Source organism: Agelaius phoeniceus, chromosome 3, assembly GCF_051311805.1.
Source record: "Agelaius phoeniceus isolate bAgePho1 chromosome 3, bAgePho1.hap1, whole genome shotgun sequence".
In the NCBI taxonomy this organism is placed as follows: Eukaryota; Metazoa; Chordata; class Aves; order Passeriformes; family Icteridae; genus Agelaius; species Agelaius phoeniceus.
Window position 1 is genome coordinate 112936881 of NC_135267.1, and position 21040 is coordinate 112957920.

Consider the following 21040-nt stretch of genomic DNA (forward strand, 5'->3'; position numbering starts at 1 on the left):
TTTTTGCTTGAATTCCTGCTGAGCCCCGGAGTCTTTTTCCTTTAACACATCTGGGTCAGCTTCTGCCCTCATTTGGATGTTGGGTCAGTTCTGCCTTTGAGCAGGTTTTCATGAGAGCAGCTGAAGGGAGAGACTGGCCCCAGGAAGCTGCTGGAAGTAGGAACATTTACAGATCTTATGGATTGCATAAGCAGAGGGGGCAAAAAGGACAGCAATCACAAGAACAACTCACTTTTCTGTCTTGTTGAAACAAACTTCTTTTCTTCTAGGACAAAGCCATTACTTTTTATACAGAAAATCTGGCTGTTTTGTTGTTTTAATGGATTTACAAATGGAATTTGTTATTAGCAGTAACTCCACCATTGTGATGTTAAATGGGAGGAAATTGGCCTGCTCTGTTGCAGCCACCTCTTATTACCTTTCCCTTCTCTTCTGAGAGGCTGGTTTGAACCCTCAACAGGGACATCAGAGAGAATCTTAATTCAGTTCAGTTGAAAATCTAAATTAGAGCAATTGATCCTTTCGTTCTGATGATCACAGACTCCAGCAGAAAATCCTAAAACATCTGTAAGAGCCAAGGGGAATGGCTTTAAACTGACAGATTTAGGGTTTAGAGTCAATATTAGGAAGAAATTGTCCCCTGTGAGGGTGCAGAGGCCCTGGCAGAGGGTGCCCAGAGCAGCTCTGGCTGCCCCTGGATCCCTGGCAGTGCCCAAGGCCAGGCTGGATGGGGCTTGGAGCACCCTGGGACAGTGGGAGCTGTCCCTGCCCATGGCAAGGGGTGGAATGAGATGGGCTTTGAGGTCCATCCCACCCAAACTGTTCTGTGACATTTGTAATTGAAAGACAAATCAAAGCCTTTCTTTAAGAACACTGGTTACTCAAGAGAGATTTTTGCTTTTGTTTTCAACCTTGTACGTGTAATTATAGGCACAGTCCTGTGGCATGACCTGAAGTATCTTTATCCTTCACAAATCAGACAACCTGCCAAAATAAACTGGTTTGGTTCACTTTATGATTATAATCATTATTTCTATAAAGGAAAGAGCTTCATTTTGAATGGATTGATGCTCTGCATAGGTTGAATTTTGAGGGCTTTGCTTAAGCAAAGTTTCCAGAGTTTCCCCAGTGCAAAAGAGATTTCCTGAGCCCAGGGCTCTGCTTAGTGGGATCCTGTGAGGGAGACACGTTGTGGCAAGGACAGCAGGAAGGTCAGCCCAGGGAGCTCTGGGAAATGAAAGCTCTGTAGGCAAGGAACAGATTGCAGAAAAGTCAGGGGCAAACTTCAATGAAATATCAGCAGAAGAGCTGAAAACAAAAAAACATAGTTATGAAATCTTCCATAACGGATTCATCTGGAATTGTGACTAGTGCATCATTCTGGTACTCAGTGAAAGAAACCTCAACTTCAAATTTATTATATTTTCTTTTGCACATGTGGTTTTCATAGGTGCTGGAATGAAAACATGAAGACAACCCTATAAACCCCTCTATATTTAAAGTTAATGACACAGAAATCTCAGTATAGCTGGCTTGCCAAGAAAAAGATAAATCACATTCTGCTCATCTTCCCTTGTTGCCCTTTTTTGTGTTATTTTGGTTTTTTGAGCAGATTTTGTCTTTAAGCCAGTTCCCAATAAATGACAATTCATGACACCAGACCTGCACATGATTTCAGCTGTCACTGCCAGGCTCTGGCTGCCCAGCCCAGGACATGAACCAAATCAGAAATAAAAGTTGCCTCTCAGCTGGGCAGGCCTGTGGCCACTGCATTAGGTGTGTGATGCAGATTTTGGAGTTAATAATGAGCTCAAACAGTCTGTAGCATTTTGTGTGTTTTCCTTGGAATGTGCTCTAAAAGCTCTTGACTCCAAATTGGCTTTTTTTTGTTTTCCCATGGGAAAAAAATACCAAGACTTCCTGTTGGAAATAAATTGATAACATGACCTGGGTGCTTGTTAATGACTGAAATGGAGGACAAAGAAATCACAGTGTGTGTATCTCACTCACCTGATCCCTAAGCAAAACTGGTTTGTCTCTTGTGCTCTTCCATGGGTTTAAAATTTTTAAACTCATTGCACAAATCCAACCAAAGTTTGCAAGGAAGAAGAGCAGAAGTCTCACAAATGATTAGGTTGTTAAAAATTTCATGAAATGAAGCAGATGGAAGTAAGTAACCTGCTCCAAGTCCAACCCACATACAAGACTCTGGTAAGGATTTTTTTACTAGACATGAAAAATTTTATTTTGGCAAATTTGATCAATGTAGTCTGGGAAAAGACTCACTGATGTCTCTGCCAATCTACCAAAAGATACAAATCAGTATGAACAAGATTTTACTGGGTTGTGAAACAGCCTGGTCCTAAAAGGTGTCTATAGCTGTTTTGCAATTCTCATGGGTATTTTCCTTTTCTCCTTTTTTTTTTTTTTTTTTTTTTTTTTTTTTTTTTTTTTTTTTTTTTAGTGGGTGATATCTGTTTGTATTTTTGTATTTTAGTGGGTGATCTCTCTTGTATTTTGGAGAACTGCAAATGTTTGGGTTTGGAATGTTTCCTGATTAAAATCACAAACCCATTTCAGTCTACCAAGCCTTCAACAAGCTTCACAGGAACTATGCCTGCAATTTGGGTTAATTTACCAAATGCAAATGACCTCTGGAGCAAGCAGGCCTTTCCCAGCCATGGGCCATCCCTGTGATGCAAGATGAGAGAAAAATATTTACTAAGGAGAAAGGAAATTACAGCCCTTTGCTGAGTTAAAGGAACTGTGTGTAAATAAAGATACCCTCTGCTCCCACAGCCCAATTATAACAGTGATGTGCGTGATCTGAAAATTATATCTTGTGAAAATAATCCCCAGCTCCAGACCCGCCTCTGACTGGCTCTCCTTGATTTCAGACACACGTAGGATAATTGCATGCTCCAACAGAGATCTTAATTTGAATTATTCCACAAGAAAATCCTTCATAAAGCAGATTTCACTGCAGGGCTCTCAGCCAAGCCTGTGGAGGACAGGGAACAGAAGCAGGGTCTGTATCACATTTGGTGACTCCAGCTCCCAGGTGAAACCCCGTGGCTGAAGGCAGAGTGGGGTTTTTGGCAGGCCCTGTCTGAGAGAAGCTGCAGAGCTGAGCCCAGGAGCGTCTCTGGCATGGCTTGGTGGGTTTGAACACCCCTGTGGCCCGTGCACCATAGGTGAACACCAGGCCCAGGCACAATGGGTGAGTTTCCATGAGAAAAAAACCATTAACTCTGCTTTGTACTAATTGCAATTATCAACTCTCTGTGTTTGGGGCAAGGGAAGACTTTTCTTTCTGGAAATATGGGCTACATACTGTGACCTGCCTAAAAAACCACTTCATTGGAAAGCAGCAATAATTGCAAACGCCCCCAAAGAAAATGCTGAAGAGTTTCCTTTAAAGGAAAGGATAAGAAAACACAATGTGCTCTTGCTGTCAGACATAGCAGCAAAGCTGGGAAAGCATCTCCTGCAGGATTATTCTATTTCTGTGGTAATTTTGCAGACATTTATATAAGTGAGTCTGAGCTACTCTTTGATTGGCAAGGCTGGGCTGAACTGTGTATTTCCTGCCTGCAGCAGAGAAACCCTCGAGAAAGTAAATGCATTGCCCTGATGTTTTGTGAGCCTTGTTGATATTGCCAAATTACATGTTGTGGTGAACAAGCTGAGAGTTCAGCACGTCCCCTGAGCTTTTCTGCAGCCCTTTTAAAGCAGCACCTCTGTGTTCCCCAGCAGGGACTGGCTGTGCAGTTAATGTAGGACAGATTTGGGATGACTCAGGGCTGTTTGTTCCTGTGCATACATTGTATATTCATTACTCTCTCCTATGAGCTGGTTCCTGACCCTGCCCTTGTGAGTCAGGCTGGTGCTTTGAAACAAGGGGGTTTTGTGGGGAAAATGAATGTGCTGGTGGTTCCATGCACTGACAAAAGGCTGGTTCTTCCCTCGGCTCAGGAAAGGAGCTGCTGCATAATAAATGGCCAGTGTTTGAACTGGAGAAAAAAGCATGGCAAGAACCTAGAAAAATATTCAATTCACTGCTTTTATAGACAGGCCTGAGTCAGTGTGGATGTTCAAGCCTTAAAAGCACAGGTTGAGCTATTTGAAGCATTCAATTGTGATTCAAATGAAAAGAATAATTTGAATAAATAACTCCAAAGTTGCAACCTGTTTAAGCACTAAGGCAGGACCTGCAGCTGCCTGGATCTCTGTGTGGGATGTGCCTTCCCATCTCCTCTGGGCATTGTGTTTCCTCTCTGTGTGGAAAACCACTCCACAGCAAACATCCCTAGGGCAGGGAACATTGGTTTGCTTTATTTAAAGCAGAGATCAGTGGGATCTTGTGGAAGGAGGGGGAAGCTCCTTCCCTTGGAGATTTGTGGGACTGACTCAAGAGTGAGCAAGAAACTGGGAAATTGCTGGGAGGTGTAGAGCCAGTTGTGTAAGGAATGGGTGAAATTCCCTTTGCTGGGCAGGAATTCTGTGTATTTTCCTGGCCATTCAGGAGATGATGGAGGTGGCTGGAAGGACAAGTTCCCTGCACAGGGAGGGAACTCAAAGCTCCAGGGTGCAGCACCAGGGTGCAGGACAGGCCTGTGCTTTTAGTGTCACCTTATCTTGGGATAGGGCTGCTCATTGCCTGCTTTGTGTTCCCCAGGAACACTGCACTGGGATCAAGGCTGGCCTCAAATGCTGGAGTCCTGTTTGAACTGGATCCTCTTTGAACTGAGTGACCTCAAGTGAAAGCTGGGGAAGTTGAGAGAGGAAAACAGCTTCTCTTTTCCTTCTCCTTGCTGGATGGATGCCCTTATTTTGTTTCAGATCATTCAGATTTATTTTTGCCAGGGAAAGGTTATTTATTCAGCATTCAAACATTTGGTCAGCTAATTAATTTTTTATATGCAGGAGCTTTGAATATTTCTCTTTGAAATGCCTTAACGAACCACCTTTTTTTTTTTCCCTGGGCAGTGTACTTGGCTCTCCAGTCATGACCTTCTCTCTGAAGTTGCCCAGAACAATAACCTAGGAGAGATCTCCAGCTTGTGGGTGTCAGAACAGGTGGGACAGTTTATGAGGGAGTTTCTATTAGTGATCCTGAAAGGGGCATCCCTTTCACAGCAATTCCCAGCCCTCACACACCAGGTTCAGTACACTCAGTGTTCAGTGTGTGAAGGATGTGGGCCTGGCAGGGCACCCAAGGCCACGGGGCTCACAGGGGAAGCCAAGGGCTCTCCTGGTCTGCTCTGGTGTCCTCCTGGCTCTGCAGCCTTGCTGCCCTTGCAAATCTGCCCCTCAAGGGTGCTGCTCTGAACTGGAGATAATCCCCTGAGGCCAAGGGCTGCACGGGCCTTTGGCTGAGGATGAACTGCTGGCACTGCAGGGCAGGGATGGTTTTGTGTCCTACCATTACCTCTGGTGGAGCTTCACCAGCTACAGCAGTGTTGCTCTTTAGAGCAATTCTCTGTGATGCTGAAATGAACTAAATGTAGAGGGGTTCTTTGTTTCCTGTACATTCTCCTTCAGCCTTACTTACTTTTTTTTTTCCTGTATGAGGAATGTAGAAAAAGAAGTAACATAGTATTGCCCTCGTCTTCCACCGGGCCACAGAATGCCCCTTTCTTACAAAAGATTTTTGGCTGAATTTACCCTTTCCAACTTCTCTTGCCTTCATTTAATATTAATCCCTAATTATTTTTCCTTTTGTTGTTCTCTGACAGAGTAATTTTATTTCACCAACACCCTCCATTCCATTGCTGTTTTCTGCTTTCAGACCTGCAGGCTGCAGAGTGAATAAATGAAGGTTCTCTCTCACTCTATGCTTTGAGTTGCCATTCCCCCCCACAGCCTGCTCCCCAGGCAATTCATTTCACACATCTCCAAGTGGAAGTTGGGAGCTGCTCTGCCCATCAGCACTTGCTTATTGCCCCGTGTCCTGCTGTTATTTTGTTAGATGTGCTCTGGTGCCCTGCACACCCACCCCAGGTATCCTCTGCTCCCAGTTTATTACTCTGAGTGGTGTTTCCCTGGCGTTTTACAGCACTCCTCTCCTCCTCCGGAGCTGCAGGTGCTGGGGCAGCCATTCCTATGGAAGGCAATGGGATTTTGGTGGCTGATGTTAAGGCAGCAGAATATCAAGGGCATCTTTGTACAAGAACAAGATGACCAAGACACTTTTAAAGAGTGCCCGTGTGACTTAACAACCAGCTCTGTTCAAAAGCTTTGGAAGCCAGTCCCCTGACTCAACTCTTTGTATCTTTTATGTGGTTTTGTTGGTTGGACTTGGTTATTCTTAAAATTGAGACAAAGCCTGAGTATCATGACCCCCCTTTGGGGGAGCTGAGCATGGCCCCTGGTTTTACCTTTGGGGCTGTCCCACATCTCCAGCCCAGAAGCTGCAGCACTGAGCAGACAGAGCACAGACACTGCCACCTTTGTGGGGTGCAAGAGTGGCTGTCAGGGACAGTCTGGGTTTGTTTGGGTGTGCTGGGGCAGGTTCCTGAGCTCTGTCCTGTCCTTCTGTCTGGTGAGGAGTGTGCAGACATCCTCCCCTGCAGCAGCACGGCTTTGTCACCGTGTCACAATCCAGCATTAACATCTCCAAACTCTGGCAATCTACCAGGGACTTCAATGCCAGCCCACCCCACCAGAAATTCTGTATGCACACACACGCTTTGCTGGGATATAATTGGTGCTATTGCTCTACTTTCCAAATACTGCAGTCAAATACATTCCTGTGGAAAAAGAAACTGATGAATCTTCAATAGCAGGAGAGGCTGAGCCCATCAACAGACTTTTAATGAGTATCAGGCTGCACTTCTCCTCTTGCAGGGCTGCGCGAACACGGGCTTGCCCAGAGGGGCACTCAGGATCCAAGATATCCATTTAGAAAAATGGCTTTGTGGTACCAGGGAATGGAGCAAAGCAGGGAAGAAAGAAAAAGCTGGTGTGTGGAGCCTCTGCTGTGTGTTCAGAAAGGAGCTTGCAGGGATACAGCACAGGGAAACTGGGGGCTCAAAGAGAGCTCTCTGTGTGCTGGAGCCTCCTTAGCAGGGCTTGTCATAAATCTGTATTTTTAAAAATGATAAGCCTGTTTTTTACCTTGCAGCCAAAAATCTCAGGTGCTGCAGCAGTATAAACCAATTCAGTTCAGTATTTACAACCCTTCTCTAGTCAAATGTTTATCTCATAGAAAAAAAGCCTTACAAATCTGGAAATACAAGGTTGATGTAAACTTGGTCCTGTGATTTTAAAGCCTTATCTTTAATTTTAGTTTTTCTAAGAATCTCAAATTGCTTTTACATTGTGTTTAATCTCATGATATCTTGCTGTACTGTGGGGCTTTGTGGTGCTGTTCAATTTGCATCTCTGCTGGGAACAAAGAGAAGTGTTGGAAAATGGGCCCAACACAGGAATGTTCTGGATGCATTTCCAGGTTCTCTTTCTCTCCTGGGCACCGTGGGCTTTTCACCACCTTTTGGCTTTCTTGCAATTCATTTTGTACATTTACTTACAGCCTAAAAAACATCCATGGATCATTTTTTGATTTCCCAAGCCATAGAGGTGGCTTGGTTGGACACCATGGATAGACAAGGTCAGTCAGTTCCCAAAAATGCTGCGTGAGCCTACAGAGTGTCCATGTAAAGCTGGTCAGACATGCCTTGGAGCTCAGGAAATTGCAGCATCAGTCAAGGAAAAACAGTTCCTGAAACATTTTGTTGCTCTTTTATTAATTCAAATGTCATTCCTATTTTAATTCACATATTCCCAGCTAACATTTAATTAGGACAGGTATTCTGGGGTTGCTGTTTTTAATTTTCTTCTAGCTGTGCTTCCATTTCTGTAGCAGTTTCACTGATGGTTTTACTTTCACAATTGATTGGAAAGGTTTATTTTCCTTTAATGTTACTCTTTAAATACTTGCTCCCAACAGGGGCTCTGAAATGTGTATTATCTTGGATTATGGGATGAGAAACAGTCCCCACTGCTGGATCCAGAGGGTGATCTCCTGCTACACACATCCCCAAACACACACATGTGCTTTCAATATTTTTGCTGCTTGTCTTAAATGGTTATTTTTATAATTATTTTGACCATTACAAAAGTTCAGATATCCCAGGAGCCACACAAAGCAGGAATAAGGAAAGGACAGATTCTTTGGTAGCCGTGTCAGAGTCCTGTGTCTTTGGCATGGGGAGTTACTGAATGTGGCCACCACTCAGAAGGCTTTTCCCCTGTGAATATGGAGTAGGAAGTTAAAGGTTTTGATCTCCAGGCCAGGGGTTCAACCTGGTCTGCAGTGCTTCAGTGAGGGGAAGATCTGTCAGGCCACAAAATTTGCAGTAAAACTGGAAAAAAACCCAGCATTCATATAGATTACAAATTTTCAAATCTTACTTATGATAGCTTTGTCATTAACAGAACTTGGGGTAGGGAAAAAAAACATTTGTTAAGACTTGTCTTGACACACTCTTAACCTTTACCCTTTATTGTGGTATCTCTAATGGCAATTTCAAAGGCAAAAATATAATTTAATATTAAAAACTGGATCAGCCAACAATCCAAACTCTTCCCTGGGATGACCTTCATAGTGTTGTGCCAGGAAAAAAAATCTGATTAGTCTCAAAACAGGATAAACACTCCAAAGGTCTCAGGCCTGTTACCTCACTGTTAGACTTGTCTGCAGCTCCTCCAAGGTCTTCCATTCCTTAGCAGTGGTTTGGAAAGTTCAGGCCTGGGAGGGAAGTGTTTGTCCCTTGGATGGCTGGGCTCCTCTCTCCCTCCCTGGTGTGAGGTCACCAGGGGGAAGCTCAAAGCACTGTTTCCCCTTTCATCCCCATAACCCTGGGTGAATGAAAGCTTTTCCCACCTTTAGATGGGAAAATTGACAGCTTGGACAGTGCCAAGCTGGGGCACCTTGCTGCAGGCTGGTTTGAATTCCAGGGTCAATGTGGTTGTGAGGACAAGAGACAAAATATTGAGCAAAGAGAGCTTTCCCCTTGACACAGCTTGGAAAGTGCACTTTAGGTGCTTATTTGGGATCAAACAAGGCAGAAATTCTATTGGAAAAAATATTGATGGCTGTAGCAGCCAATATAATTTCAGCACAGTTTGACTGCAAATGTGGAGCAGCTGCTGTGTTGCCCAGGCTGTGTGTACCTTGTGTCTATTTGCATACAGATTTGACAATGTAATTGTGTACTGACAGAAAGCTCAAGGAAAGAGAAGGATGTGAGTACATCTGCTTCTGTATTTCAACTAAAATTGAAATCTCCCATTTTGCAGGAGAAGTTGGTTTTTTTCATTCCACAGAGCATACTTGGCCAGCAGAAGCCTTGGAGCCAAATTTATTCTCTCTCTCCTATAATGCAGACCCTGAGCAAACAGAGAGAGTGAAGGTCATCTCACCTGGAATTCAGCATTTAACAAGATGCTTTGCATAATAAAAAATAATCTGCAAGTGAGGAAATTGTCAAGAAAACAAATGCAAAACTGCATCCACTGGAAGCAATGGATTTCATTCCGTTTTCATTCTGACTGCAGTGGATCAGGATTCAGGGCAATCATGAATACATTTGAAAAATTTCCTCTCCTTGTCTGCCCTACTTTTGTGTTTCATCATCATTGAAAAGCCTCGGCATCAGGCTGATTTTGGAGGCACTTAGCAGCCAAGGATTGGGTTTGATAGGGAAATATGCTGGGCAGAGGAGAAGCTGAGTTGTTCCCCTGAAATTCTGTCCTGAGTTAGGGTTTCTGCTAGAATCATGATATGGGTCTGAAATGAAGTGAAAACAAAATGGGTTACAGGACAAAGGTGCCAATGTGAATCAGCAGAATCTCTTTGAGCAGAGAGAGTATTGGAAATATGTTGTGTTTTTTTGGTGTGTGTTTCCCATTCATAATAAGGATCTCTCTCATCATGGTAGAGATGTCAAATGACAGGCAGGAGATGAAAAGGAAAAATAAAGGCAGACTAGGAGTAAGTGTTAATTAAAACAGGATTTGGAACATTAAGAAAGTTCTTTCATATCTGAACCTTTCTTTACAACCCATTTTGGTTTGATTTACATGACTATTGGCCATTACTTACAGAGGATATTTCACTGTGATAAGGTGCCTGGAATTTGATCAATCTGTGATCACACTTTGTGCTGCCAATACTCTGAACTCACAGACTTGACATGAACATCTCTGTGCTCAAAATTAGGGCCCAGGGTTTGGGAATGAGTGGTTTACAGTCCTTGTGGGTCCCTTCTAACTCAGAATATTCTGTGATTCTGTGAGTCCCTGTCTGCTTCCCAGGCAAACCTGGGAATGGAACAGCTGACATCCCAAAAGCTGTGTTTCATTTCCTTGGAATTATTTAGCAGGTTCTAGAAGCCGGTGACAGTCTTAACTTTAAGGGAAAAGAAACCACATGAATATTTACAGGATTGCTGGAGGAAAAAAATATCTAATTGGTTGTTGAGTAGAATTTGATCCCAAATTGAAGAGACTTTGAAGTTTGTATGTGTTCAAACACACAGAGGCTTGTGTGTATGCACAGATACATAGAGCTGTAGAGAATTCAGAGTGGTGTGTGTGTACAGATCCCATAGGTGTGTGTTTGTGTGCAGGTGTGCACACATTCCTGCAGGATAAACCCTATTTATCATCTCAGTATTTAACAGAAAGGCTTGTGCAGTTTCACAGCAGCCCAGGAGCCTCCTTTGATCTGAGAGCTGCTGCCAGTTATTGGGAGTTGTTTTGGAAGCTTTGTGAGCTGTGCATATCGAGCAATGATAACTCAGGTTTATTTTTGTATTATCACCATGTTCAAGCCCTCAAGTTCTGTTAAGCTGGTATTTTGTTTTGCTTTCCCCAAATGAAATCTCCCTTGAAAAAGTGAATTTAGCAACTGAAGTGGATCGTGGTACAGCACTTTGGGGCCATCAGTGCTAATAGCAAATGGCAAAGCTGGAATTCAGGCACTGGTTTCCCCTATGGTTTGGTGGATTTTGCAGCAGCTGCAGAAGTTCCTGTTGCCCCACACACAGCCCTGGTGAAGGAGCAGAGTTTTGTCTGTGCTGGGGAAGGCAGGAATTGCATCAGCCCCCAGAGACTCTGCAGTGAGAGGCACTGGCTGGAGGATAATCCCCCCCTGTTGATGGCTTCCAGTTAAGATCCAAACCCAAACTACAGAGACTTGAATGTGTTTTCTATAGCCCAACTTCAGTTTTACAGCTACTGCTGTGGTTTAACAGCAAGTTGGGAGCTAGAATATAAATATTGGCTTCTCCTCCCTAGAACACGTGCACTTGGATAGAGTAATTTATTTTTATGGGATAAGAGTTTGACATATTCTTTTAAAAAAGAGTGAACTGGTTCAATGATTCCCTCTCTCCCACATGGGAAGGCCTCACAATACCAGTCCTGGGTTGAACAATGGTCTCCAGGGACCAACATCCCACCATGGGCATGTCTGGAGTGAAAAGTTTTTCCTAAATAGGAAAACCCCTAAAATGCTGGTAAAGGTCGGGAAAGAAAGGGAGACATCAGTACTTCATTCTCATTTTCCAAGGAGTTCAGCCAGGAGCAGGAGGCAGCCAAGTACAAAATGCTGTAAGAGCACTTCATAATCAAAGTATCTCAGATTTAAGAAAAAATATTGCAGGATTTCACCAACCTAGTTTTTACCAAACAACTCTCCACAGTGTTTGTGGGTGGAGTTTGTAGGATTGCATCCTTTGGTGTTCTCAGGATTGGGAAGACTGAACTGAGGTTCTTGGCAAAGGAATTTCCTATGTATTTACAAGCCCGTCTCCTTTTTGAGCATTTCTCTTTGTGTGGCTTTTGGAAAAGTGTTGGTGACAGCCAAAACATTGTCCTGGCTCTTTGCTTTGCAGAATAGGATATGATCACAGGATATGAGGTAAGCCCAGACAAACAATAATTACACACTGATTCATCTGGAGTGGGTGAACTGAAGAGCCAAGGTAGGAGGGTTTAATAATTATTGAGACACTAAACTGCAAAAGCTGCAGCACAAATTGGGTACACCATGCCTGAGGGACAGAAATCAGGGGAATGAATCCAGTGGGTTTTCTCTTTTAAAACAGCCTGTCAGTGGTGGTGCTGGTGAACTCATAGTTCCCAAGCACAGATCATTAAAACATTTATGCCAATCATATTGAAAATGGGCTCTAACACCCAGCACTTTGGTTATTTTCTGATTCTCTCAGTTGGAAAATAGAACATTGTGCTTCCAGCATATCTGGGATTATCCCAGTCTCGTCTGAGCAGCTGAAACTCTGGAGGAGAGTTTTGGCCTCATTTTTCACATGCTGTGGGGGTCCTGCTTTGGGTTCTGGTGCAGGGGATATTTATAATCAAAGGAAAAGAACACACATTTGTTTAGCACCCTGTGACAGACAACAGACTCCTGTTTCCTGATCTCTGAAATACAAATTTGAGCAGGACAAATGTGTCCCTTCTCATTGCCTTTACCAGGGATGAGTGACAGTAAGGCAAATGCAAGGGGACTGAAGGCAAATGCAACTGATCCTGAGGATGAGCTGCCTGTTTCTGCAGCACTTTGAAATTTCACTGGTCTGTATTTATTTATTTTAATAAATTGCAAATTGTGAACTCCACCTCAACCCAACACAGTTCTAAACACATTGCTGTGGCTTTTTCCTTAGAAAGCCCCAAGGAAATTTTAGCTGAGGTCGTTTCCCACTCCTTTTCCTGTGTCTTCCTTGCCTGTTGAAGGGATTCAGTTGTGACCCCCAGGTCAGTGCAGTGTTCCCTCTTTGCAGCCCCTCATTCTGGGACAGGACCCAGCATCTCCTCATTGCATTTATTATGGGCTGTTGCTTTGGGAGGGGTGGCTCTGCTTTCTCCAATGGATCTCCATTTTCATTCCATTGCCAAAGCTTGCAGCCAAATCTGACAGAGATTCAGTGCAGCCTGAACTGGGTTTGCAAAGTGCAAACCCATTTGTGCTCTACACAAATAGTTTGGCTATTTAGGGACATGATTACCCAGACTGCAATCCCAGAAATAGCTGCTACAGACAAATCAGTCCAAATGCTCTCTACAAAGCTGTTCCTCATCCTCCTAACCTGGTTCATTATGGAGCCACAACAAAAACCATCTTGAGTGGCATCCATGGATGCAGATCTCCGTGCTGAGAAACCACAGTCTTAATTACATCTTCTTCTAAAAGTACACTAAAACACTCATAAAAAATTAAGACTATTTTCAAACCTATAACCTCAATACCCCTTAGAAATTGCTAGATTAAAAAATATAATTAAAATACAATTTCTATTATAGGACACTTTAAAATATACATTTATTTAAATGGCTTGACTGGCTCCTTTGCATAAAGCAGGACCCACGCCCCAAAAAAATGATTATTATGTCCCCTCTACATGTATGGAGCCAGTGCTTCACACAAGGGTCTTAATGGCTAAAAAAATGAAAATTCTTCAAGGCCTTGGCATATTGTAAGTGGTTGTATGTCTGGGTTTGTCTGTATGAAGCTGGGGGAAGAAGGGCTTGAAATGAAATTGAGGGAAAAATAAAAGACAGAAAGGAAACATTAGAAGTTGCAAAATACAGATAAAAATATATCCACACCCTCCTGCTAAAAACAGGATGGAGAGATCCCCTTCCTGACTGAGATGTTCATCAGCTCAATGAGAGGGTGTAGTCCCTGCAAGCCAGGAGTGCACTTTGAATGCTTTTACTTTTTGGTGTTTATTTTCTGAGGGCTTCAGTCTGATGTGGCAGATGTGAATTCTGATCTGCTGATGTACAGGGCCTGATCCCCACAGCCAGGTTTATCATCAGGACGGTGCCATCAGGCACAGAAGTATTCAAGCCTTCCGAGAAGGACTAAATGATCCATTATGTTTTGGCAAGTGCAGCCTCATTTCCTACCTGCTGCTCCTTCTGTGGTCACTCTGAAGCAATTATTTCAGATAATGTGGAAACAGGCCATTGATGGGAGTCCATCAAGAAATCATTATCTCACTAGAAGCAATGCACTGGTTGTTAACAGAATTGGAAGGTGTGGATGCAAAAACATTTTTCTTACTTTTTTAGGTTCTTTTTTGATAGGGATGGGGAGAGCAGAAGGGGCTGGAGGCTGTCACCACATTGTCTAAGGCAAGGTGGCTGAGGGTGCAGCGCCACACACTCCACTCTGTGCTGCCCATGGCCTTGGATGGTGGCTGTGCAGCCAAGGGCCTGGAAGTGCTGCCAGTGGAGTAACAGCAGCCTGGGCGGCTACAGATGAGAGACAGGTTTATTATCTGTCTGGCTGTATATCTATCTATCTATCTGTCTGTCTATCTATCTATCTATCTATCTATCTATCTATCATCTATCTATCTATCTATCTATCTATCTATCTATCTATCTATCTATCTATCTATCTAACATCTCTTATCTCCTATCTCATCTATCTATTTATCAATCAATCATGCCCCACTGCCTTGCACATGACAGAAATTTGTTGTTCCTGCAACATCCTGGGGAAAAAATCCTGGCCTGGCTCTGAAGAGCAGCTCTAGGGAATCTGTCCAATCTGAATTGTTAAGAAGGTAGGGAAAGCCAGGCAGGATTTGACTGAGACAACTGGATTATCATCTAAATGACAAGCTAATGAAGGAATTAGTGCTGCAATATTTTATTTTATTTAATGGTGTATTGCAGACATAATTTAATATCAGTGAACTATCAGGCAGGAATAGCTGGCATGTGTATGGGGTGCAAGGGACAGAATGTGGGCACCTGCTCCCCAGCCAGATTCCCACTCTAATTTTGGATACCATTTTTAAACCTTATTTATTTTACAAACAAGTGATCAACCTAAACATTCCAGATATGTTTCCTTTCTATAAATCTGTAACTCTTACTGACTTTTCCCCTCCAGCCCATTGATGTCTTTAAGTCACAGTGTCTCCCCAGTTCTGTGGGGGCAGATGGTGTGGATCCCATTCCATGTGTGTGGAGCTAACCACTACAACTTGTGGTTATGTGCTGAGGTGACAGTCCATGAAAAGAAGTGATAATTATTGTTTCCTCATCTCTTCAGGAGACAAGGAACAAATAAAGCTGGAAAATTTTGGTTCAAAACAAAAGTAGACTCTGAAAAAGAGCTTTACATAAAATATTTCTGGAGCTTAAAGCTCCTTCTCCAAAGATCCCTCCCTCCTGCCTGGTCCCTGCTGGCCTGTGGGGGTAGATCTGGTGCCCTCCTGCTGCCACAGGAGAGCAGGTAGGGAATAATTCCTGACCCTTTTCCCCCACCCCAGCACAGGGGTGGCTGCACTGGTTTGTCTCCTGAAGGGATCCTCAGTAACTCACACTAAACCCTGCCACAGTAAAGGATTTCAGGCCTCCCTTTGCCACTGAGGGCTTCAGTCAGGACAAAGGGGCACTGCCAGAAACATTCCTCATGGCGAAGCAAGGCAATGCAGCAACTCAGCCTTCTTTTTTTTTTAATGTTCCCACTTCCCTTTTAATATTGTCTTCAATTTGATAAAATAAATGTGTACTGCCTTGCCATTTCATTTTTCTCCAAGAAAACTTCTTTTTTCTGTGGCTCTTGAGTTATTTGTACTTTTAAAAACCTCCTTGTTTAAAGGCCATGCTTTCTGTTGAAGAAATCCTATGGAATCTAAGCAATGAGTTTGTGCAGATTGAGACACAGTATTTCCCAAAGAAATTGGCTAGAGTTCCAAATTAAGCAGATTTTGGTGCCCTTTTTTAATTTTTTTTTTTTTTAATTTTAGAGTGCCAGTCCCTTCTGTCTGCAGAGGCAGGTGAGGAACCTGAGAGTGACACCAGTGGCCTGTTCAGCACAAGACCTACAGCAATTCCAAGAAGGGAACACAGTCCAGGTCAGCAACAAACATTTCCCAAAGCTCTTACCAGATGGAGGCACTGGGACTGGCACCTCAGCACAGACATCCCAGAAATTACCAATTAAATGGTCTTTTCTAGTATGCAGTGTCTGGGTCAGGCATGGGAGCTCCCCCTTTTGGGGGTACAGGTTGGTTTTGTGTCACTCCCTTGAAGGGCTGCATTCAGCTGCAAGCAGGACAAGGAGAGCAGCAGAACTCCTGAGGACACCACCACCCCAACCAGTGCCTGGGGCCCTGGGCAGCTCAGGCACCATCTGGCACAGTCACCCTGGCCTGGCCCCGTGTCCCCAGTGTCCTCAGCAGCTGGTCCCTCCCAGCTGGCTGCCCCTGCCCAGGATGGGGCCCTGCACAGCTGCAGCCTGAGGTGAGGGCAGGAACGGCCATCAGAGCATCAAGTCCTCACTCAGGACCAGAAGAAGGGAAACCCCTTTTTGAGAGCAGTCCAGAACCAGGGCAGCTGTGGGGGAAGTTCCATATCCCCTCTGAGCCAGTGCCCAGCTCAATGCTGGGGATCTGTCTGGGCACAAAACCTGCCCTCAGTGTGCTGGGTCTCACTGTGGGACCCCAGCAGTGCTCACAGCTCAGCACAGGGCCTTGTTTAGTCAGCAGAACTAAGCAAGTGCTGAATTAGGGCTTTGCTGTCAGGGCTTCACCTGCCAGAGTCGTTTTATTGCAGGAAGAACATCTCTCATACCTCAGTTCTCTCCTAAAGGAAAAATACAATATTATCCCAATTAAACAAAAGCTTTTTTCTGCAGCTCTATCACTCCAAATGGAGCAGGATGACAGGCAGATCAATGTAGGTCCTGTAAGCCAGAACAGGTATTGAGAATTGGTTCAGAGAGAGGAAAACCCTTTTCCTCCCACCAGTGCCATTTACAATTTATGGCTGGGAAAAAGCAGGAGGGGGCGTTTGTGTGTGTGTGTGCACTAAACCATTGTGGATTATCACCACTGGGCTCTTCTCTTTTGTTTTTCTTGGATGAACAACATTGGGTACCTGATCCCAACAGAATCCATTCAGAATTGCTGGAGTGCTGCACAAAATGGTGGTGTGTTGATAAATGCTTTTTTCCCCCCTTGTTGGCAAATCAGTGTGGACAAAGATGGGAGCAGGAAAGGATAAACACATGTACAGTGATTCTAGCAAGCAGGTGCAGGATAATTCCCAACACAGCCTGTAAAGGCTGCTGCCATTTGAAGGCGTCAGCACAGTAATGGGAGATGGATGGCAGCAATACTTGCTGGGGCTCCTGCCAAAAGCACACATTGCCTGAATCCACACTATTGATGCTGCTCTCGCCTCACCTGAGCTGCATTAGAGAGGAATGTGGTAGGGAGTCACACAGGATATTAACTGGGAACCGAGCAAAGGCTGTGCATTGTAGCACACAACTTGTGTCTTTGCATGGCAATCACATCCTTCTCACTCCATGTGGGCTCTGCTGGTGGTGATGGAGCTCACCCTGCAGCACTGGGAAAGGCCCTTTAGCTGCCCCCAGGTGCCACCATCAGCACATGGACAAGGGACAGGAGGAGGGACGTACAGCTGGACACACAGAAGCCCCCAAATGGAGCATGAATGGGGATCTGCTGCTGCTGGCCAGGAAAGGGTCAGTTTTATCCACTATAAATATGTGGATTTGATCTATAATGGGGATATAAAGGTGAGAATGGATGGACAAAGGGAAAAAAAGCAGGGGGGAAGGAAGGAAGGAAGGAAGGAAGGAAGGAAGGAAGGAAGGAAGGAAGGAAGGAAGGAAGGAAGGAAGGAAGGAAGGAAGGAAGGAAGGAAGGAAGGAAGGAAGGAAGGAAGGACAGAAAGGGACACTAAAAGGCAAACAGAAGGAAGGAGAGATGGATAGAAGTAAGACTGGTGGGACAGAGGGATGGAAGCATGTGCAAAAGGAGAAAGGAAGGAGTGGAGTGCAGAATGAAGAACAGAAGGATGGAAAAGAGGATAGAAGGGTATATAGAAGGAGGAACATGTATAGATAAAGACAGAGAGAAGGCAAAATAGATGGAAAGACAGACGGAGGAACAGCAGGAGGAAGGACAAATGCAGTGGCAGAAGGAAGGACAGAGAGATGGAAGGGAAGGAAGGATAAAAACTGGTGTAAAGACATCAGGAAGATGGGAGAACAGAAAGCAGGATGGAAGGGCAGAAGCAGAAATAAGGACCACTGGAAACAGCAAACTGAAAGAAGGGAAGAGGATCAGCCCTGTGCCTTGTAGGCCCTGCCCCACTCTGCTGTGATGCCAGCAGGGGTGAGCTTTGTGCCTGATGTGCTGCTCTGCGATGACCTGGGAGGGGACCGTGCTGCAAGAGGCAGCATAAAATCATTTGACTTGATTTGCAAATGTTCTCACAAGTTAACAAAGCCCCAGAGGTAATGGGAAGGCTGTGCAAAGCATTTCAGCACTGCCTCTGTCATGAAAGAGGCGTTCCTCTGGCCCAGAGCCACACAGAATGGTTTCAGGAAAAGCCTCTGCTGTCTTTGCCCCAAGCACTGCTTTCCCCCAGCAATCCCAGAACCTTGGCACTCCACAACACACCACCACCACCCTGGCAGCTGGGGGAAGAGCAATGAAGGCAAAATCTGCTGAGGAAAATTGGTATCCTGGATTTAAAACCTTGCAGTGCTTTCTAAATGTGCACTGCAATCATCCCGTGGATGGTCTGGTGAGAGCAATGTGCCCTCTTTGCTTCAGCTCTGAGCCTGGCTCTGGAGAGCTGGGTTTAGTTCACAGCTCGGCCACAGGCTAAAATATTGGACATGACGTGTGCCCTCTGTTCCCTTCTCTAACAGAGATTATTACTTCAGTGCCTCACACTGGTGAGAAAAGACAGAATTCATTAACCTCCCTGTGTTCTCAGACACTCTGCTCACAAAGGTCACATATAAATTACAGTAAAAAAGTGGCTATTTTAGGGGATTAGGCTGAGTTAACACACCAGGAAGTGTTCATATTAAGATGAGCAGCTGGCATTAGATCTGGTACCAGCACCTTGGAGAAACTAAAGAAATACCTCACAAACTCCTTCATTTACCATCTGGTGTTGGTTATATCAAGGATGCACGGGAGTTGTAAATCCTGATCACAGCTCTCTAGAATCACAATAAATTGTCCTTTTCAGCACACCCAGCTCCTGTAGAGACTTTGCTGCTGTCAACAATCAGCACAGAAAAGTGATTTTGAGGCCATGTGCCTGGTTTGCCCTTCTGGCCTGAGCTGGCATTGGGTTCCAGAGGCCATTTCGCCCCTGGGAATTACACTGGGATACTCATCCAAAAAACCCCTTCAGCAACAGCACTGTGGCAGTTTCCTGTGGTCAAATCAAAATGTGTGTCCAAATATGAAACAGAATTAGCTCCACTTTTGTTGCAGGTACCACAGTTAGGAAAGGCAAGGGAAGAGAGAGTATTTAAGAGTATCTTTAAACTTTTTATCCCAATGTTATTTTGTAGAAGAAATCTAAAATTATTTGCAATGGGCAATAGTATTTATGTATTTATGTACACATATAAATATATATATAAAATTTTATGTGGAGATGTATAAAGCAAATTATTTCATTTTTCCTCTTTTGGCTTAAACATCCCTTGTTCCTTTCCTGATCCCCTATAACAATTACCTCCCTCCTCAGGAACTCCCTTTGACCTGCAGTATTGTTTAGCTACATTTGTGGGTTTTTTTCCAGTAGCTGGTTTTCCAATTAAAGCCAATTAAATCTGTAACCCAATTTCATTGTTATTCCATGTGATTTTTCGGGTCTTGCAATTTTACTTTCTCTCTGAAAGGACCTCTCATGGGATTGCAGAGGAATTCCATTTTTATTAAAAAGAAAATCTTTGAAGATATCATGCAAAGATTGAAATGATGGATGGGAAAAACTAAACAATCCAACACTTCCTCTTTTTTTTTAAGGCTTGTGAGCTCTTTGATGCTTCAGTTGTGATGACTTAGTGCATGGAAGCAGAGGGACTGATGAAGACATCAGCCCAGAGCATGGTTGTAGGGACTGCTGTATCTGAAACACCAAAGCAAAATACTTTTCTCTTGCTTTTTCAACTGCTTTTGGTCTATCTCTAACCAAAGTCTCTTCTGCTGTAACTGTTCATGTAACACAATTCAATGACCATTCAGTTTCCCAGTGAAAAAAAAAGGGACTTCAGCAAATGTATCCACTGCTCTTCCCAGTGCCATGCCCACCTCTGCCAGGGAAAGGAACCACCAACAGCTCAGTGGGAAGTGAAAACAACGACACAGAGCTCGATAGGAAGAACAAGACCAGACAAACTGTAAACCAGGTTTGAACCAGAGTTTCCCACTGCTCTCCCTCAAAAGCATTCCCACCACCAGCAGTACCTGCTGCCCATTGCTTCCAAGTGAAATTCTCAGGGATACTCAGGCTGCACAGTAGAAGTTGCCAAGGAAACTGGATTCACTTATGATTTCACATGTTGATTATTTCAATCTTTTTTTTCTCCACCCACATACACCTTAAAATTAGTATTGTCCTTCATGGTCTAATGGGCATTGCCATTCAGGACAGGAAATTGCATTTGCTCCCTGAATCCAAACTTCAGCCACTCTCTTTCTTAAAGCAAGGCATTAAAAACACCTTCAAAATTATTATTTCAGTAGATTACTTCAAATTGCCTTTTTCCACACTGATAACCAAAACATCCAATGGCACATCCAGCTGAAGAGCACAAATGGAACATTCCCTCACTGTGCTGCTGCTGTAAAACTGAAAGTAGACAAGGCAAAAAAAATGGATTTCCTTTTGCTGGTTTTTTTGATCTCTGAGTGTCACCATATTGGGCACTGGCCACACAATCTCAATGCCTTCAGAGCCAGTGGGAGTTAACATTGAGCTCAGTAAAGCTGGAATCCCCAGGGCATTTTTGGGAGGTCACCAGCTCCCAGTTTAAAGTCAGCTGGAGCTGGATGAGCCTGCAGTCTACACGAGCTGGAACAACAGCTCATGGCCTGCCCAGACCTTCAGGCTACACAAATTACAACTACAGTTTGTATATGGACAAGGCTATGGACTCCTAGGGCTTGCAGAGGATTTTTAAGAGTGCCACATTTTGATC